Source organism: Lotus japonicus, chromosome 6 (genome assembly GCF_012489685.1).
Source record: "Lotus japonicus ecotype B-129 chromosome 6, LjGifu_v1.2".
Classification (NCBI taxonomy): domain Eukaryota; kingdom Viridiplantae; phylum Streptophyta; class Magnoliopsida; order Fabales; family Fabaceae; genus Lotus; species Lotus japonicus.
In genome coordinates, this window is record NC_080046.1 from 8,914,817 (window position 1) to 8,933,825 (window position 19,009).

Below are 19,009 nucleotides of genomic sequence, written 5' to 3' on the forward strand. Positions count from 1 at the left end.
AGAAATAGTTAATTTTTTTTTTTAGAATTTAAATGGAAAAAAAAATTCCACCTAGCCTCATTAAACTGACGTGGCCATGCCACATGGGCCACCGGTGCTCCGGCGTTGACCCAGAGCTCCGGAGGGACCAAAACCAAACCTTTTGACAAAGGTTAGGGACTAAAACCCACCTTTACTCCGGCGAGGGACCAATGTCAAGCATTTAGTAAAGGTTAGGGACGAAAAACTTATTTAAGCCTATTATATATATATAAATGATCAATATGAATATATGGGGATCAATTTTGATACCAAGTCATACAATTATATGACAAATGATATGTTTTCATCATATTCTCAATTTGCTTCTCTTTTGTTTGTATTGTTGCAATTAACAATAATGATTTTGTAGATAATTCTCCGCAAGTTGTTATCTCGCCCCATGTTTCAATTCTTCTTTTGGACCTTCATGAAATCGACTTGCTAAGCCTAAAATCTCAGTATCAATCCACTAACTAGAATTCATTGAAGCCGGGATGTAGAGTTGAACATCTTTTCATCGACCTATCAACAAAAAAATATGGTGAAGAACTTGGAAAGTCCGATTATAAATTTATCCTCAAGGATCTCAATAAAGCTATCACTACTTTCACCTTCTTTAATGATTCTAAACTAGAAGTTATTTTAAGGAAGGGAAGCATAACTGAAGAAGAATAAAGATAAGAAGAACCAAGTCTTGAGCAACAACTGAGGACTGAAAATATTTTCTCAGTAAAGGCTAAAGGGTGAAGAGTTTAGAGAGAAATCATAGAAGATTCATCTAAGCAAGAGAATAATTATATAAGCAAATCATTATATCATAATGATTCATCATTACGACTTAAATCTCCAACCTTAGTAAATTACCAAACATATAAAGTTAAAGTTGGTTTTGTATATGTTTGTAGCTGAGCATGCATGGTTTAGAAATCAGATGCACCATGCACCTTACACAAAACTAAATTTATTTTGATTAAGCTGGCAGAGAAGTAAATCTCAACATATTTTACATAATACATGCTGAGCTGGAGCCGACTTCTGGTCTGACCAACTTACCAATATCCAAAGGCCCAAAATGAGACTTTCACTACTCTGAGACCTCCTAAATATGAGTTTAGACATGTTGGAAATTCAAGTGTGAGTAAGTCTCATATTGGAAGATAATGATAAGTTTGAGTGCTTTATAAGTGTGAGGATCCAAACACACATGCCTAAAGGTTTTTGGTGAAAGATGTGGTGTCTGGTCCACTTATGGTTTGCTCAAAGCCCAATGTGGAGTTTTATTCCTCAATTTTAAATCATCTCTTTGTTTGGGCCCTTTATTTGGCCCAACAGTGGTATCAGAGACGATGGTTGTTTAACCATGGGCCTAGGCCTTTGAGACTCAGGAGTACAAGCCCGGAATGACGGCCTCTGAGGTTCTGGATGAGTAAAAGCCCAACTTTCGTTTGAGATGGACTCACACTTGAGGGGGAGAATGTTGGGAATTCAAGTGTGAGTAAGTCCCCACATTGGAAGATAATGATAAATTTGAGTGGTTTATAAGTGTGAGGACTCATACACCCATGCCTTAAGGTTTTGGGTGAAAGATGTGGTGTCTAGTCCACTTATGATTTGCTCTTTAAAGACCAATGTGGAGTTTTATCCCCCAGTTTTAAACCATCTCCTTTGTTTGAGTATTTCTTTGGCCCAACAAGACACTTTATCACGAGAGCTAAAATCATATGAAAGTTGAGTTTGCTGCCCACATGTACCCGAGCTGCCCACATGTACCCGAGATTGGCCTTGGGCAATTACCGTGATTAATGGATGGTTATATGCCTTTTGGGTAAGTCGTTATATATATACAACATAGACAAAATGGTCAGCATTTAACGCAACCATTAAGTATATGATTAGCTTTATACTTGTATATTGATCTTCTTCGTGTACTTTGAAAATTGTTTGATCCGACTTGAACATCATAATACCTTATAAAGGTATCCCTGTTGGGATTTGCCTTGCAACTCCGAGATCCGTCTTTAACTATGTCGTGCTTTGCCCTGCCAGGATCTGCCTAGCATATTCGTGCTTTGCCTTGCATATATATATTGAGTTCTGAGTTCTACACAATCCATAAATTGGGTTATCTAACTTATCTCATGAGAAAATTTAACAAGTCCATGTACGATGAAGTCATGTAGTTATTAGACAACTCTATATAAACCGTGTACAAAGGCATGGGTTACTTAGACAGATGAAAAAGTAATAATGTTTTATTTGTCATAATATGTTGTAAATACTTGGTCATTTGATGATACAAAGAGCCAAATTATTTATAACATGTACTTCTAACCAAATCACTTGAGTTATCTTATGACCGAATGTCACCTAATATTGGCTAAGACTTAAGTGCAACTGTGCAAGTCTAAAGATACTCTTCCCAACCTCATCAAGGATTATGAATATTTCAACACACAAGTCAGGAACAAGTAAATTTTAAAAAGCAGATAAAAAAAGTGATCCAAATCTGTTCCATATATAAGTGGGGGAATTTGAAAATGGATATAAGCAAAGTCCTTCTTTCCCTCATTAATTGTTAGTGTTATAGTACCAACCTTCCCCCTGCGCACTCCATGTTGTTGACAACGAAGTCTATTCTGTTTTTGTCCACAGTTTACAGCACCAACATCAACTATAAAACACCATTCATTTTCCATCACAGTCTTCATCTTTTCTCCCAAATTTTCAATACAGTTAGTTTCCTACTTTCCTCGTACAACAGACTATGCTGCAACTGCAACACAAGCTCATAGCCTTGACCCAGTTCTTGTTGTGGTCATGGAGGAGCTTTGACGGTGCACTGGGTGACCCTCAAACGCGGTTAATCAACAAGGGTTGCAGCCAGTACAACGCCACCACCTTGTCCACCTTCAACCAAAATCTGAACGCGACTCTTACGGACTTGAAATCGCAGGTGAACAACCAGAGCAAGCGCTTTGCGACGGCGCAGGCAGCCAGGGGAACGGACCCTGTGTTAGAAAAAATTGAATAGGCTTGATCGTGATGAAATCACTTTCCTTAAAGTATTTCAAGCACTCTCTGAATTTCGTCTTAGAGTTTGGATGCAGGCAGGGGCGGACCCACGTAGGAGTGAGGGGGTTCAGTTGAACCCCCTGAAAAAAAGAAAATTCTACTTACCCCTTGTATTGATTTTTTTTTGAACCCCCTGAAAAATTTTATTTGCACCTATGACCCCACTTACACCTCTCTCTCTCTCTCTCACACACACTCACAGACAGACTCATGCTCCTCTCACCCAGTCTTTCTCTCGAAATTCACAGTCTCATTAGGTCTGGCCGCACTGAAGCAGTCGAGCACGGCGCACCGCCGGCCACCAACCCACCACCACGCCACGCCACACCACCACCACCGCGCGCCTCTCAAACTCTATATCTCACGAGAGGGTAACTCTTAGTGCTCTGAGTTGCCAGCGTTGGGAATCTGCACTCAAAGGAGTCAAGGTTTCTTTCTTTCTTATTTATTTTGGTATGAATGTGAATATGTGATGGTCAGATGGTGGATGTGGAGTTTAATTGAGTTGGTTTTGAATTTTGATGTTTTGTAGAGAAATGGGTTTACATATGTGTTTTTGTGCAATGCTAGTTTGAATGGTTTAGAAATTAGATTGATAGAAATAGAATGATAGTGTTCAGATTGATTGGGATTTAGAGGCACCAATTGAGTGGTGAGCAACTTTTGGCAGTTTTGGGTAAGAAAGTGAGGGAGAGGGAGGGGGTTCTAGAGAGATTGGGGAAAGGAATAAGATGATGATGGTGTGTTAGAGGGGGGACGGTTCCAGAGAGGGGGAGGGCTAGAGGGGGAAGGGAACACCAAATCTGGTCTTATTCTGGAGTTCCCAGTTCAGGCACAAGGTAAATTTGAGCTATTGCAGAAATGCAAAGTTTGATGTTGTGAAATTTGAGCTGTTACAGAACTGCAAAATTGGTGCTATAATGGGATTGTGGACTGAGGTGATTAATTCATACTTTAGCAAGGTCATCAATAATTCAATATATATTTGTTCTCTCTCACTTCCTGGGCTATTGTTAAGAAAATTGAAATGCTTTGTTACTGTTGGCGTGTGCTTCTTTCTCCCTGGGGCCCGTGAGTTTGTATTCATGTTTTTATCTTCTCTAAGATGTTGCAGCAACTATCTTGGTGCAGTTTCTCCACTACATCTTTGCTGGTTTCTTGTCAATTTCTATGCTATGCTGGCTTGCTCGCCTTATTGGAGATTGACTAGGTGTTGCTCTTTTCTTTTCTAGTTAGTTGTTGTACTAGATAGATTGGTTCTAGCTTTCTAGTCTTTTTGTTCTTGTTCTGTTTTTTTCTGTTTTTGCTTTGTATCTTCCTTTGTTGTTTAACTCACTTGAGAGAGTATGTTCTCAAGATCACTTCCTTTCTAAAATATTTTCATTTTCAAAAAAAAAACAATGTCTAGAATTATGGAACATCTTATCTGCTATACAAATTTTCACAATTATTGTTTTTCTTAACTTCAATGATTTCTTTTGTCGTCTTCTCTGTATACATGGGGTAATCTTCATGCTGTTAGACTTGTGTCTCATCTAATGAATCTGGGGATTGAGATTTGGGTTTCTTCATAATTCTATTATATCCATATCCAAGAGAACCTCCACTTGATTCAAATAGCTCCGAGTTCTTTTTAAAATTAAACGTGAGAGTGATTTTTCAAGTGATTTTTTGGTTAGTATTTTTGTGCAATGTCCCAAATGTTTTTAAGTTGTTTTTAATTATATTTTTATCGATGTGCTCATTTGAAAATTTTGAACCCCTGACCCCGGGGTCCTGGATCCGCCACTGGATGCAGGAATACCCAGGATAATCAGCCTTGATTCGAGTTTGCACAAGACTAATGAAAACTCGAAATGCAGCGAAGTGTTTTTCTGGAAAACAGAGGATATGATTGTATTCTGAATTCTGAACATGCACTCTATTTATAGGCAAAAACAGAACAATTTATAAGGTTGCGACCCTTCATAAATTATGTCTGTTACCAACAAATATGTGAATAATTGCGACCCTTCGTGAACAGGTGCAAAATTCGAATTCTAAAACGAGCAAAACAAACGGACGTTACGGCAACCGCGTTGCCGTCGCCGTCGATGCGTCGAACCCCAAAAACACCATTAGGAGGAGCTCCTACTAAATAGACATCACCTTGTTTCCTAAAACAATTGTACTCTCCAAAATTAACTATCTTCAACACAAATTCTCAGGGTCTGATAGAGAAGTGATCTTACATCTTCCAAAGAAATATATTTTCAGAATCAATCATTTGAAATCTGAACAAAATAACAACTCTTTGTACAAAAGTTACATATATGAATTACACAGTGAAAAGCACAAAGTAAACACTGGCAGTCACACCCTCTCTCCTTTTCTCAACAACTCAAATGGGGGCTTCATTTTATTATATTGTTACTTCTTCAAGCACATACTGGTACGTACCTACTAATGTCAGTTTCTTATGAAATTATATTAGTAAAAGATTTCACTTATCCAAATATTGTTACCTTTCTATATTGCACATCAGTGAGGGCAACTTGTGATGAAATAAGAAAAAGCAAAGGAAGTGACAGTGTATATGTTCCACTCCAATATGTTCAATGTCAATAGTTCCACATTTCAAATCACTTGGATATGAACTCTTATGAATAAAGTTCATGCTCCATCAACTACCCCTAAAATTTGAGAATAGAAGCAGAAAAATATTCAATATAGAAGACCAAAATTATATGAATGAAGTGCTTTGCTCACTATCTTGTGCAATTCTGCATCAGGTTGTGAAGAGAGTGCTTGATAAGTGACAACATAGACTAAAGTATGAAATTGATACACAATCATTTTTTTTTTTAAATTTACATTTTAAAATTCTAGAATAACTTTTAAAAGCTTATCATGTATAGCTTTTGTTTGACAATAATATAACCACTTTATTAGCTTTCTTTGTATCCAATCAACCTTCTCTCTCTCTCTCTCTCTCTCTCTCTCTCTCTCTCTCTCTCTCTCTCTCTCTCTCTCTCTCTCTCTCTCTCTCCTCCTGCCTGCTGCCAATTTCCTTCTTTTAGATTCTTGTTGCGTATGTCCAGTTGCGCCTTGATTCTTTGAGGTTCCGATTTCAGATTAGCCTAATTCAACCAACCAACACACACATGGACCAAAATATAAAACAGACACAAAAGTAGCTTCAAACTAATACATTAATCAAACAGTGCCAACTAAATTAAGTTTTCACTTACCAAAATAGACCTGTCTCCCGCCATCCCAGCCATGTATGCATGATCTCGTGAGATGTGATCATTCCAGATCCATACTTTCAGTAAAAAACCTGTAAATAAAAATACATTAACGCATATTACTTGAGGGTCTATTATTATATAGAGGAACTACAACCAATCCCTTGGCTTGATTTGTTTCTGACATGTCATCCATGATATTGGAGCAATTCTATATGCCACCTCATCAATGTCATAAGAACCCATAATTCTTCACATACTTTATTCTCTTACCCATTGAAAATTTGAGGATGACTATGTTTTCCCCAAAAGCTAAAATCAAAGAGGAAAATATAGGGCAAGTATGGACAATATACCGCTACTCTGTGAAGAGTGCTTCACATTTAAACTACTAATTATATGAAAATGAAAACCTCTCAGAATTTAACAGTAGCTGAAATGGTAAATGACTATCAAAAGATGTCATAGGTCCTGTTATACTTTGTGTCTACAACCAACCAAAAGAGAAAACAATGATGGAATGCATTTTGTATTATGCAAAAAAATAAGATGGTATTTTATAAGGGGACACAATTAGGTTTAGATTGTGATTCAATTATCTAATATTTTTCCCTTGGTTTTTCAAAAGAAAAGCCTAATAAAAGACAAAAGAAAAAATAAGAATTAAAAGAAATATTTCAAATAATAAATTTGATTATAATCTAATTGGGATTCATAGTCCTTTCTATTCATTTCAGAGTAGTCAGACCAAAGAAGTATATTAGTATATTTTTCTTATAAAGGGAAAATCAGTTCAATAGTGTATGATAGACCAACAATACAACAAATTTAAACTGATACGAATCTCTCTAAATGCGTTCTGGACTAAAATGTAGCCTTCTCCCAACAAAGGCATTAAAATGCAGCTAGCTCCATTGTTGATAGAAGCAAGTATTGCGGATAGCTTGGCACGAAACCTTTCATCAATATCTCCAAACACACATCCATGTATATTGTACATTGGAAGCATCATGTAGAAAAATACTTAGACTTAGAAACATAATGCCTAAAAAAATAAGAGAAGAAAGCAACTTCATTGGAAATGTGTTTGATTCAACTATTTCTATAATATTCATAAAATAATTTGAATATAATAAATAATGAATAATTTATATAAATTTCAACTTTTTTGGATAATGATAATTTTTTTGTATATTTTTTTAGGATAATATTTTTCTCTATTCATTATTGAACAATTTGTAAATAATTTTTTACAATATGTATTTAATGATATTAACGATTTTTGTGTTTCTATTAATATATAAATATAAATATATTTTTCTATCAAAGGTTTAGGTCTATTTTTTTTGGAAAAACGTATATTTATTTTCTATGGAGTAAATATGTATATTGTTTTTTAAAAGTAAATATGTATATTGTTTTTTGACGGTCAAATATGTATATTGTTAATACTGTTGTGTACTATACATTTATTAATATACTACTTATAATACATATTTAATATATTGACAACACAAAAAACAGTATAAATAGTCCTCTAATCACATTATTTTTATCGATGACAGCATGAAAAACAGTATAAAAAAATACTTGCTGTAAAAAAAATGTATAAAAGAATACTTTTATTGATGTACACTGCAAAGTGCAAATGGACCAAATGTCAAAATTCTTATTTATGTATCTCAACCAGATTCGAACTCACGATCATGGACTCATGTTATAAGTTTAGAACCTGTTTCACTTAAAACTCTACTTATTTACGGAACTGCCACCTTGTTTTCATCTCCATGATTTGTCAACAATATGAGACCAATCAAAATTAGACATTTGGAAATTCAATAATATCAACCAATAGAATCAAAACATGTGGAAATTAAATAACAATGTGACCCACTTTGGTGGATGAGCTTTATATATTATTAAGATTTTAGAATAATTGATTTTTTTATGTATCACATATTTTCGGTTTTGTGACTTTCAGAATATGTGTTTAATTTTTCATATTTGAAATATTTTTTAAAATATTTTTAATGAACGACTATTTTTAAAATATATTTTTAGTAAAATTTATTATTTCAAAAAGATGTTAATCATTTCGTGATAATGAAAATTTTGTTTTGTGGATGGGATTGGAAAACATGTGTTACAAATATGAAGAGAAAAAAACATGTGTTAGAAAAAATTGTAAGTGTAAGTAATTAAAATTAAAAATTAATGAATAGACTTGATAAAAAAAAAGGAGATATTAAACGGAAATGAGAAATTGTAGGATTGCAAGCTTTATTTTCAAATTTTTAGGTGTGATATGCATGATTTATTGTTTTCATTTCCTAATTTATGTGGAAAATCATGGTAAGAACCGGCCAATAGGTCAAAAACATGTGGCATTTAGGTTACAATATGACTAACTTTGGTGGGTGAGTTTTATATTTTTTTTTCGAAAGCAAAATAATATTATAAATTGATGAGGAATAAGAGATATACAATCCACATCAAGAGAAAAAGTAGACCATCAAAAAATCAGAACCAACCAAAAAAAGATCAATAGCCATTTTCTTGAGTTGAGTTGGTACAACATAATATTTTAGGTTGAAAAAGATGATTACCGGCAAAATGATTATTTTCCACATGTGGCAACTTTTGTTAGTATATTCCTAATTCCTTTTTTTTTTAAATCATATTTCTAATTCCTAATTAAACATGATTTAGTTTTTAATTTCTTTATTTATTGAGTCATTAATATGGACCAATGAAAATGCATCAATATGGACCAATCAAATTCATACATTTGGAAAATTATTGTAACAACCAATAGGATAAAAACATGTGGCATTTAGGTTACAATATGGCTCACTTTGAATTCAAGATTAAATGAGAAAATTTTAAATTCAAAACTGAATTTGAATTGGAGGTCATAAATATATCCTAATTCGTAGATCAAATATTAATTCTTGATCATGAATTGCATAGAAACGTATCGGCATATTCCTTCATATGAAATGAATCTTTTGAGTTAATTTATTGATTGTGCTCAATTAATTTTGTCAAAATTTCCATTTATAAACATTAAAAATAAATGCAAAATGATGATTTATTGATTGTGCTCAATTAATTTTGTCAAAATTTCCATTTATAAACATTAAAAATAAATGCAAAATGATGATTCACGCTCAAATTTTGTGTTGAAAACGTATTGCATAAACATGTGGTATTTAATGATTTATTTATTGGTTTATTGACTCATTAATTTGGACCAATGAAAACTAACTAATGTGGACCAATAAGATTAGGACATTGGGAAATTCAATAGTAACAACCAATGAAATGAAAATATGTGGAAATTAAATAACGGTGTGGCCCACTTTGGTGGATGTGCTTTATATATTATTAAGATTTCATTGTTCATAATTTTTTTAGATATATTGAAATGAGCTGGAACAGAAATATGGAGGGTAGCAATAAGGATGAAAGAGACATAGTCTTATTGCCTAACCTATATTAGGCTTAGGCTAGATCATGTTAAAAGAATAGGTTGTTAAATAGACTATCAAATTAAATGAAACTTTTAAAAAGGTTAAGTTCTAAAAATAATCTATAACAAATAACAAGTCGGATCTAAAAACTTTTAAATAAGTATAAAGTCTAATTTAACTTATTTCCACCTCTGAGTAGAAATAAGTTGGGTATTGTGGACTTTTTTCTTAAATAGGTCTAACATTCATTAAAAAGTTCATGTTCGAGTCTAACATACTTAACTATACAAATAAATCATTAAGTATTTAATTTAATATTTTTTTTTGATAAAAATCCAATGTAAAATAAATAATTAAAATAATAAAATAAATTTATATTAATACTCCCTCCGTTCCAGAAAGTTTGTAGTTTAAGGTTGTGGCACAAAGAGTAAGAAAACAATTATTGATAGCATATTTGACTAGATTGCCCTTATTTAATTTTACTAGTATGATGTGCAACTATTAAATTATACTTAGATAGAGGATAATGTAATTAATAGAGAAGAGTTGTGGTTGGTTAATATGAAAGGTGATAAGTGAGAGAAAATGTATTAAATGAGGGTATAGGTGGAAAAAATTAGCAAAAAATGCATTGGTTTTCTAAAACAACAAATATTTTGGGATATTGAAAAATGGTGCAAAACAACAAACTTTCTGGAACAGAGGGAATAATATTTAGGCTTAAATATTCTGGAGGTCCCTGTAATTGTATGGTGTATGAAAATAAGTCCCTGAAAAAAAAAATTCCGATTCCGAATCCCTAGAAATATTTTTTTAATCAAAATAGGTCCCTACCCGTGTTATGAGCTTATGTGGCTCTATTTTTGCACAGTCATCAATGCCACGTGGATTTTATAATTTTCTTTTATTATACATGGATTAATAAATAATAATTAAACATTTTAAGTTTAAAATTAATCCCTAAATCTAATAATCCCTAATTCCTAATCCCTAACAAATTAAATCATTCAAGCCAAATCAGAACTAACCTAAACCCATAAATCCAGTTTCTCCCTCTCCCCTGCATCTCCCCCAATCCAGAAACCCAACAACACCAGCCCCCTCTCTCCCTTCATCGACAACCAACTTGAACACAAACAACAACATGAAAACCAACCCACAACCTTCACCAACAGCAACAACAACGTCACAAAACCCACAACCTACACCCTCTATACCTTCACATATTATTATCAAACCCTCTCCTCCTTCCTCTTCTTCCTGCACCTGGACTTCTTCCTCTTCCCCCAACCAGCCACCACATCCTACCTCTTATTCTTTCTCCATTCACATAAAACCCTGGCCGCACTTGAGAAAGAGAGAGAAAGGGAAATCGTGAGAGACACAGTTGCAGGTCGGCAGGCTCGCCGGAAATCGCCTCCGGGGGCGGCGAAATGGCGGAGGGCGGCGAAACGGAAAATTGGTTGAGGGGTTTTTTTGCGGACGATGAGGGGAGTGCAATGATGGTGTTGGTTTCTCCAAATGATGAGTGATTCGCCGGAGATCGAGGGTTGAAGGTGGCGGTGGTTGGGGATTTGTCTTCTCTGTTTTACTTCGTCCATGGGGGATGGTGGTGGTGCGACGGTACTCGCTGGTACCAGGGTGTAGAGACCACGGTGGTTGCTGCCTCGTGTTCGTTGGAAACAGAAGAAAGATCTCCGGTGGTGGCTGGTCGCGTGGACGGCTATGGGTGCTTCTCCACAACAAGGGATGCACAACCATGGAAGAAGAAGGTGATGGCGGTGGCTTCGACAGAAGGCAGAGGGTGACAGAGAAGGAGCAAGGTTCTGGATGCTCTAGTGTGAGCATGTTTTGGAATTAATAGCGTGAAGATGGAGAAGATTGTAGCCTGTGTTTGAACATTATAGCAAGGTTCTGGGTTTTACTCTAAAACTGGAAGTAGGGGCAGTAATTAGTTTGGTGATAATTAAGTTAATGATTAAAATTAAGTTAGTGATTCATTTAGGGTTATTAGTGTTAATAATGTTGATGTGAAAAATAGAAAATTTAAATAAATAAATATATTAATCCCCTATGGTAAAGATTCTTTTAGAAGAATCTTCAAACTTCAAAAGCTTCAGTGCCAACAATGTCTATGAATGGAATATTGATGGTGAAAACGAGTATGGCATCACCAAAATCCTCCAAAATATGACTATGGTAGCCACTGCCTATGTTACCGCCAACAATTGTCCTGAATCTCTTATCGTTGAAGTCTTGGTTGCTGGTTTCTGTGGCCAGCTCAAAGGTTGGTGGGATAATTATCTCACTCAAGACGAGAAGGATCAGATATATATATATATATATATATATATATATATATATATATATATATGACTTGAAAATTATAAAAGCCACGTGGAAATAAAAATAAATATAAAAAGCCACGTGGACACGACGACAAGGTAAAATTTGTGACACATAAGCTCATAACACGGATATGGACCTATTTCGATTAAAAATGAAATTCCAGGGATCCGGAATCGGAATTTTTTTTTTGCAGGGACTTATTTTCATACGCCATACAATTTCAGGGACCTCTAGAGTATTTAAACCTAATATTTATTTAAATATGTCGATATGTTAAATTTACAATACTTTCTGAGTGACTCAAGCCACATTTTTAAGTAAATAGACTTTAAATCTATTATTAATCTGGCTTAACCTGAGTCTGATGTAAACTAAATCATAAACTCCTATGAGCATTTCATACCTAAAGACGAGTTGTACATATTTAGATGAGTAGCTTAGAGTATATATATATATTTTTTTTTGGTTACATGGAGGGATATGCCCGGAAAAGAAAAGAAACTATACTAAGATAGTGCGAGGGAAAGTGATTCCCATCCGATCAAAAAACAAAAGATTCAAGCAGCTAGGAGGAGGGGTCTCAAAGCAGTGCAACCCCAAACTGAGGACATGAGATTCATTTGCTAGACAATCTACAACTTGGTTCGCCTCACGTAGGATATGAACACAAACAACATTCCAATCTCGAGCCAGGAAGACACGGATCTGATTCACAAGGGACGCGTACGGGTGAAGGATAGCACAACCCTCATTTATCATATTCACAGCTTAGAGTATATATTTAGATGAGTAGCTTTTAGGAACACTTATAGACGTGAAATTATATGTTAGAGTTTGAACTGCGCACACTTTTCTTTGCAGAACTAACTAATCATTAACCCGCGCACCTAACGGGAAAATATCACAATTTATTTTATTTGAGAAATGTTTTTTAATTTGTTATTCTTAAATATTTATATTGAAAATTAAAAAAATTTATTATAATATAGAGAATAATTAGTTTGGGTACATCATAAAGATAAATTACACCCCCAGGAATTGATTTCTGGCTTTTTTCTCCCCAACTCATATGTCACTCAGCTCTTACCACGTAAACTATCATTCGGGGACATATAAAATATTTGATGGCACGATATGTTTACGGAAAAAATGATCCATCCTATAACGTTTATATTCTTATAATTTGTTTTAACTTTTTTTTTTTTCAAATATCAACTTCCTCCAATTTTTCATAAAGCTGTCTATTTCTTAGCCCTATATGATAAGTAGATAAATAAACTGATAAAGCCTTAAGCATATATCGCATGGGTGGGGCATTCATAATTTGAAAAGGGGCAGGCCCTGAACACTATTATTCTGACAACGCCGATCTGCACATATGGCACATAGTGATGATAAATAGATAAAAACATTCAACTTCTCTCCTCTAGGTTAGATCATTGTGCCAAGCTCCAATCAACTTCACCTTTAGACATCAAGAAAGTCGATCTGACTCTTTTTCTTTGCTTTGGATCGGCTTAACCTCTTATGTATGGAAGTGCGTAGTTGAAGTGAATTCCTCGAGAAAAATAAGGTGGATGAATAGTAAGGAGACACAATTGAGGTATCTCAAGATGAGAGCTAACAAATCAGATGTGACCTACCACTATTTAGGGATGTTTGCAATTTGACTCATCCCTCGAACCAGTTAGCCTTCAAGTGTTAGAAGTCTTAACTATGTTCCTTAAGTGAGATTTTTTGGTCAGAGTATTAAATCCATGTCTATCTTATTGGGCTATGCTGAATTGTAGGTTCTGTCTTTGAGCTTACGTCATTCTTCAATGACCGCTAATTTGACCAAAAATCAAAATTAGTAACTCAACATTGAGTTTTCAACTGAAAATAAATCAATATTTAAGATAAATACATTAAATGTTTAATCATAAAATAGTCGCTGGGTTTTACACTCGGTTTAAGTTTCGTCCCTAATCGGAAAATTTGCATCGATATACCCGTGCGTTTAGGGGAATTATGGGTTTGGCCCTCCGTATGGTGGAGCTCGCCTAAGCATATCTAGTGACAGGAAAACGCAGACGTAACATTATCTACAAAAACTTTAATTAAAATTTAAATGACATATATATAATTAATAATTAAATTAATCAAATTTATTCATTAAAAAACTTAATCCATAATTAACTAAACTAATTTAATTGTTACATGAACTAAACAAGCATAATCTTCATCATTTTCACCTCAAAAAAACACAAACCATAAACACTTTTTTCCAGAAAACACAATTTCCATAACACCAAACTCATACAGATGTCTACCATTTATTTTTCTTACACTCATACATTGCATATAATTTCTATTTGGCATAAGAATTGGGGTTTTATGCGATTCGGTACTAAATGTATTCCATTTAAGATGTCAATTTCAATATAGACTACTCATGTAAATAATTTAGCAACACTGCCAATCAACTCATGCAAAAACTTCCAATACAGTATGTTCATTTTGGAAAGATTTTCAGGTTTATAAAACTCCAATATCTTGATGATCATACTTTTTTATCCCTTTGAGTTCCCTTTGTTCTCCTTTTCATTATCTCCGCAAGTTACATTAACACAAATTACCAAGAAGATGCATGCACATTATTTGGTATGTGGAGTAATTTGTTTAGACTCTCAAAATATGTTTTCATGACATGTATTAAGGTACGAGAGCAATGGCTTCTTCAATCAAACCACTCTACCCGGCAACAGTATGATTTGTGGAAATGGGATTGCAAATGGAGCCACTGCTTTCACTGCAACTGCACAGCAAGTGCTACAGGATCTACAAACAGCAACACCAAAAATCACTGGTTTCTTTGCAGCTACCAAGACACCAGTGGCTGGTGGTGCAATCTATGCCATTGCACAATGTGCTGACACTGTCACAGAGAGTGGTTGTTTGGATTGCTTGACAGTAGGACTCAACAACATACATAGTTGTCTTCCCAATTCAGATGGGAGGGCATTTGATGCAGGGTGTTTTATGAGATACTCTGAGACATCCTTCTTTGCTGATAACCAGACCATTGATATCACACCCTTCCTAAAACAAGGTATGATTAGATTGCTTACTTTACATTGATTGTGGAGGAATGATAGTATATTTATAGAATGTTCGGAAATCATTACAGAATTGATTTTGAAGCCAAACTGGGGTAGCTTTCGGATGCCAAAATTGATTATGAGAAAAATTAACATGTTTCGATTAGAGTTGTCATAATTAATTTTGGATAAAATTTTGATGAAGTGATTTATGTTTGGATGTATTTATGAGAAAGTTGTTTTTGTATGGTAATATTGTGAGATCCAGTTGTGAAATATCAGAATTGATTATGTTCAACGGAGAATAAACTCTCTCTAGCTTCTACCAGAATTAATTTTGGGGGTGAAATTAATTCTCCAACATGACTCCCAAACATCAATATTGTAATCCAGAACTGATTTTACTCTTTTAGAACTGATTATGAGCTTCTCCAACCGAAACCAATCACACACTAAGTTGATTTATTAGATGAAAATGGCTAAATGGGTGCTTGCACTTTGCACTCCAAGATAAACTGCTTTCTTTTCTTGCAGGAGGTTCAAGCAAGAAGGGGGCTATTATTGGTGGTGTTGTTGGAGGTGTAGGTCCTATTCTAATCCTTCTTGCACTATTTGTCTGGCTTAGAAGGTACAAGAAACCCAATAGGCATCCTAGAGGTGAGTGAGACAATTTGGAAAGTGTTTTAACTCACAATTTCATACCAAAGACTAAACAACAATGGCATGTCAGTTCATGGTTGAAACTTGAGACCACCATTTGTCTTGCAGGAGACTTATGCTATTTCATGTTTATTCTATAGAGAGCATAATATTTTCTTGTAATGTAAATTTATGAATACTTGGATTCATTTATATCTGAAGAAATTCCTAACTATATATTCCTAATTAGGTGACATATTGGGAGCAACTGAGCTGAAGGGTCCAGTTACCTACAGGTACAAAGATTTGAAGTCTGCAACAAAAAACTTTAGCAATGACAATAAACTAGGAGAAGGAGGGTTTGGAGATGTATATAAGGTAATAGTTATGCAATTTTTTAACATTTTATTCAAGTACATGTTAAAAAAAGTAATGATTTTGAGTGAATCTATGTTTAGTGCACGCAAAATTGATTATAGTTATTCCTCTAGCTATTAAGATAAATCACTTTGAATATTTAGGAGATTCTTAATCTTCAATTTACTGAACAGGGCACTCTGAAAAATGGTAAAGTAGTTGCAGTCAAGAAATTACTATTAAGCTTATAAGCAATGTTCATCATAGGAATCTTGTTCGACTTCTTAGATGTTGCACAAAAGGCCCAGAGAGAATCCTTGTATATGAATACATGGCCAACAAGAGCCTTGACAGATTCTTATTTGGTAAAAATTCATGTCAATCTACAATATACTTTCCTCCTTCAATCAATCTATTTAGCATTGAATTTCCAAAACAGGTGAAAAGAAGGGTTCTCTCAACTGCCACGATCCACTGAGATTCAGCCCTTGTCGCTTCGATTCGTCCCTCCCCTAATTCATATTAACACAACTTCTTTGTGTATGGGTCATTTGAGGCTAGGAAACCCTAAACCAACCCTCATGGGTGTGGATTTGATGGTTCTCAACCTTGAATGCTTGCAAGGTGAAACATATAAAACTGAATCCAAGTGAAGTTAGTGATGGAGATTCATGAAGCCACAGAGTAATACATGAAATCACTACATGAAATCACAGAGATAGTTTCACACAGGCTTTTGAGTACACATTTATCTTGAAATTCACGAGCTCCCTTCGTTCCATGTGAAATTGCCCCAAGTTCCACGATGAAACCTATATAAACTATAGTTTTCTTGATGAAAGTTAGTAAAGCTCAAGTGCATGTGAAATGGGCGAGGTTTCAAGTGGTAAGGAAGGAACTCTCAACATTGGACGTGAAATTGCCAAGTTTTCACGTGAAATTGGCCAAGTTTCACGTGAAAAGCTTGGAAAACTCAACATTCCACGTGAAATAGCCAAGGTTTCACGTGGAAAGATCAGAAATCTCAACATTCCACGTGAAATGGCCCAGGTTTCACGTGGTAAGGATGGAAAACTCAACATTCCACGTGAAATAGCCAAGGTTTCACGGGGAAAGCTAGGAAATCTCAAGATTCCAGGTGAAATTGCCAAGGTTTCATGTGGAAAACTCAACATTCCACGTGAAAAGCTTGGAAAACTCAGGATTCCACGTGAAATTCCAAGGTTTCACGTGGAAAACTCAAGTTTCCACGTGAAATAGCCCAGGTTTCACGTGGAAAGGAAGGAAATCTCAACATTCCACGTGAAAAACTCAAGTTTCCACGTGAAAAGCTTGGAAATCTCAGGATTCCACGTGAAATTCCAAGGTTTCACGTGGAAAACTCAAGTTTCCACGTGAAATAGCCCAGGTTTCACGTGGAAAGGAAGGAAATCTCAACATTCCACGTGAAACTGGCCAAGTTCCACGTGAAAACCTTGGAAATCTCAGGATTCCACGTGAAATTCCAAGGTTTCACGTGGAAAGCTAGGAAATCTCAGGATTCCACGTGAAATTCCAAGGTTTCACGTGGAAAACTCAAGTTTCCACGTGAAATAGCCCAGGTTTCACGTGGAAAGGAAGGAAATCTCAACATTCCACGTGAAATTGGCCAAGTTCCACGTGAAAAGCTTGGAAAACTCAGGATTCCACGTGAAATTCCAAGGTTTCACGTGGAAAACTCAAGTTTCCACGTGAAATAGCCCAGGTTTCACGTGGAAAGGAAGGAAATCTCAACATTCCACGTGAAAAACTCAAGTTTCCACGTGAAAAGCTAGGAAATCTCAGGATTCCACGTGAAATTCCAAGGTTTCACGTGGAAAACTCAAGTTTCCACGTGAAATAGCCCAGGTTTCACGTGGAAAGGAAGGAAATCTCAACATTCCACGTGAAATTGGCCAAGTTCCACGTGAAAAGCTTGGAAATCTCAGGATTCCACGTGAAATTCCAAGGTTTCACGTGGAAAGCTAGGAAATCTCAGGATTCCACGTGAAATTTCAAGGTTTCACGTGGAAAACTCAAGTTTCCACGTGAAATAGCCCAGGTTTCACGTGGAAAGGAAGGAAGTCTCAACATTCCACGTGAAATTGGCCAAGTTCCACGTGAAAAGCTTGGAAAACTCAGGATTCCACGTGAAATTCCAAGGTTTCACGTGGAAAGCTAGGAAATCTCAGGATTCCACGTGAAATTCCAAGGTTTCACGTGGAAAACTCAAGTTTCCACGTGAAATAGCCCAGGTTTCACGTGGAAAGGAAGGAAATCTCAACATTCCACGTGAAATTGGCCAAGTTCCACGTGAAAAGCTTGGAAATCTCAGGATTCCACGTGAAAACTTGGAAATACCATGATTCCACGTGAAACCATGCGAAACATTGAGAATTCATGCACCAAGAATGAATCTCCCTCGTGAAACCTAGGCTAATATGCATGGAAAACAAATTTCCAGGGGCAAAGCTCAAGTCTCAATGAAAAGTTGGTTTGTCAATGCCATGCCATGGTGCCCAACATGTTACCGGATTCGGTAAAAACGTGGCAAAACAAAATCCCCGTGTGCATATTCAATGAAATTTGGTGGAAATGTTGGAAATATGCTCCTTGAGGTACACCAAAAATTCCATAACAAAATTCGACCTCTAGGTACCGTTTTCTATTTTTACCGATTTCCCCCGTTTCGGTCGGAAAATCATATAAAAAAATCCCCGTGTGCATATGTAATGAAACTTTGTGGGAATGTTAGAGATATGATCCTTGA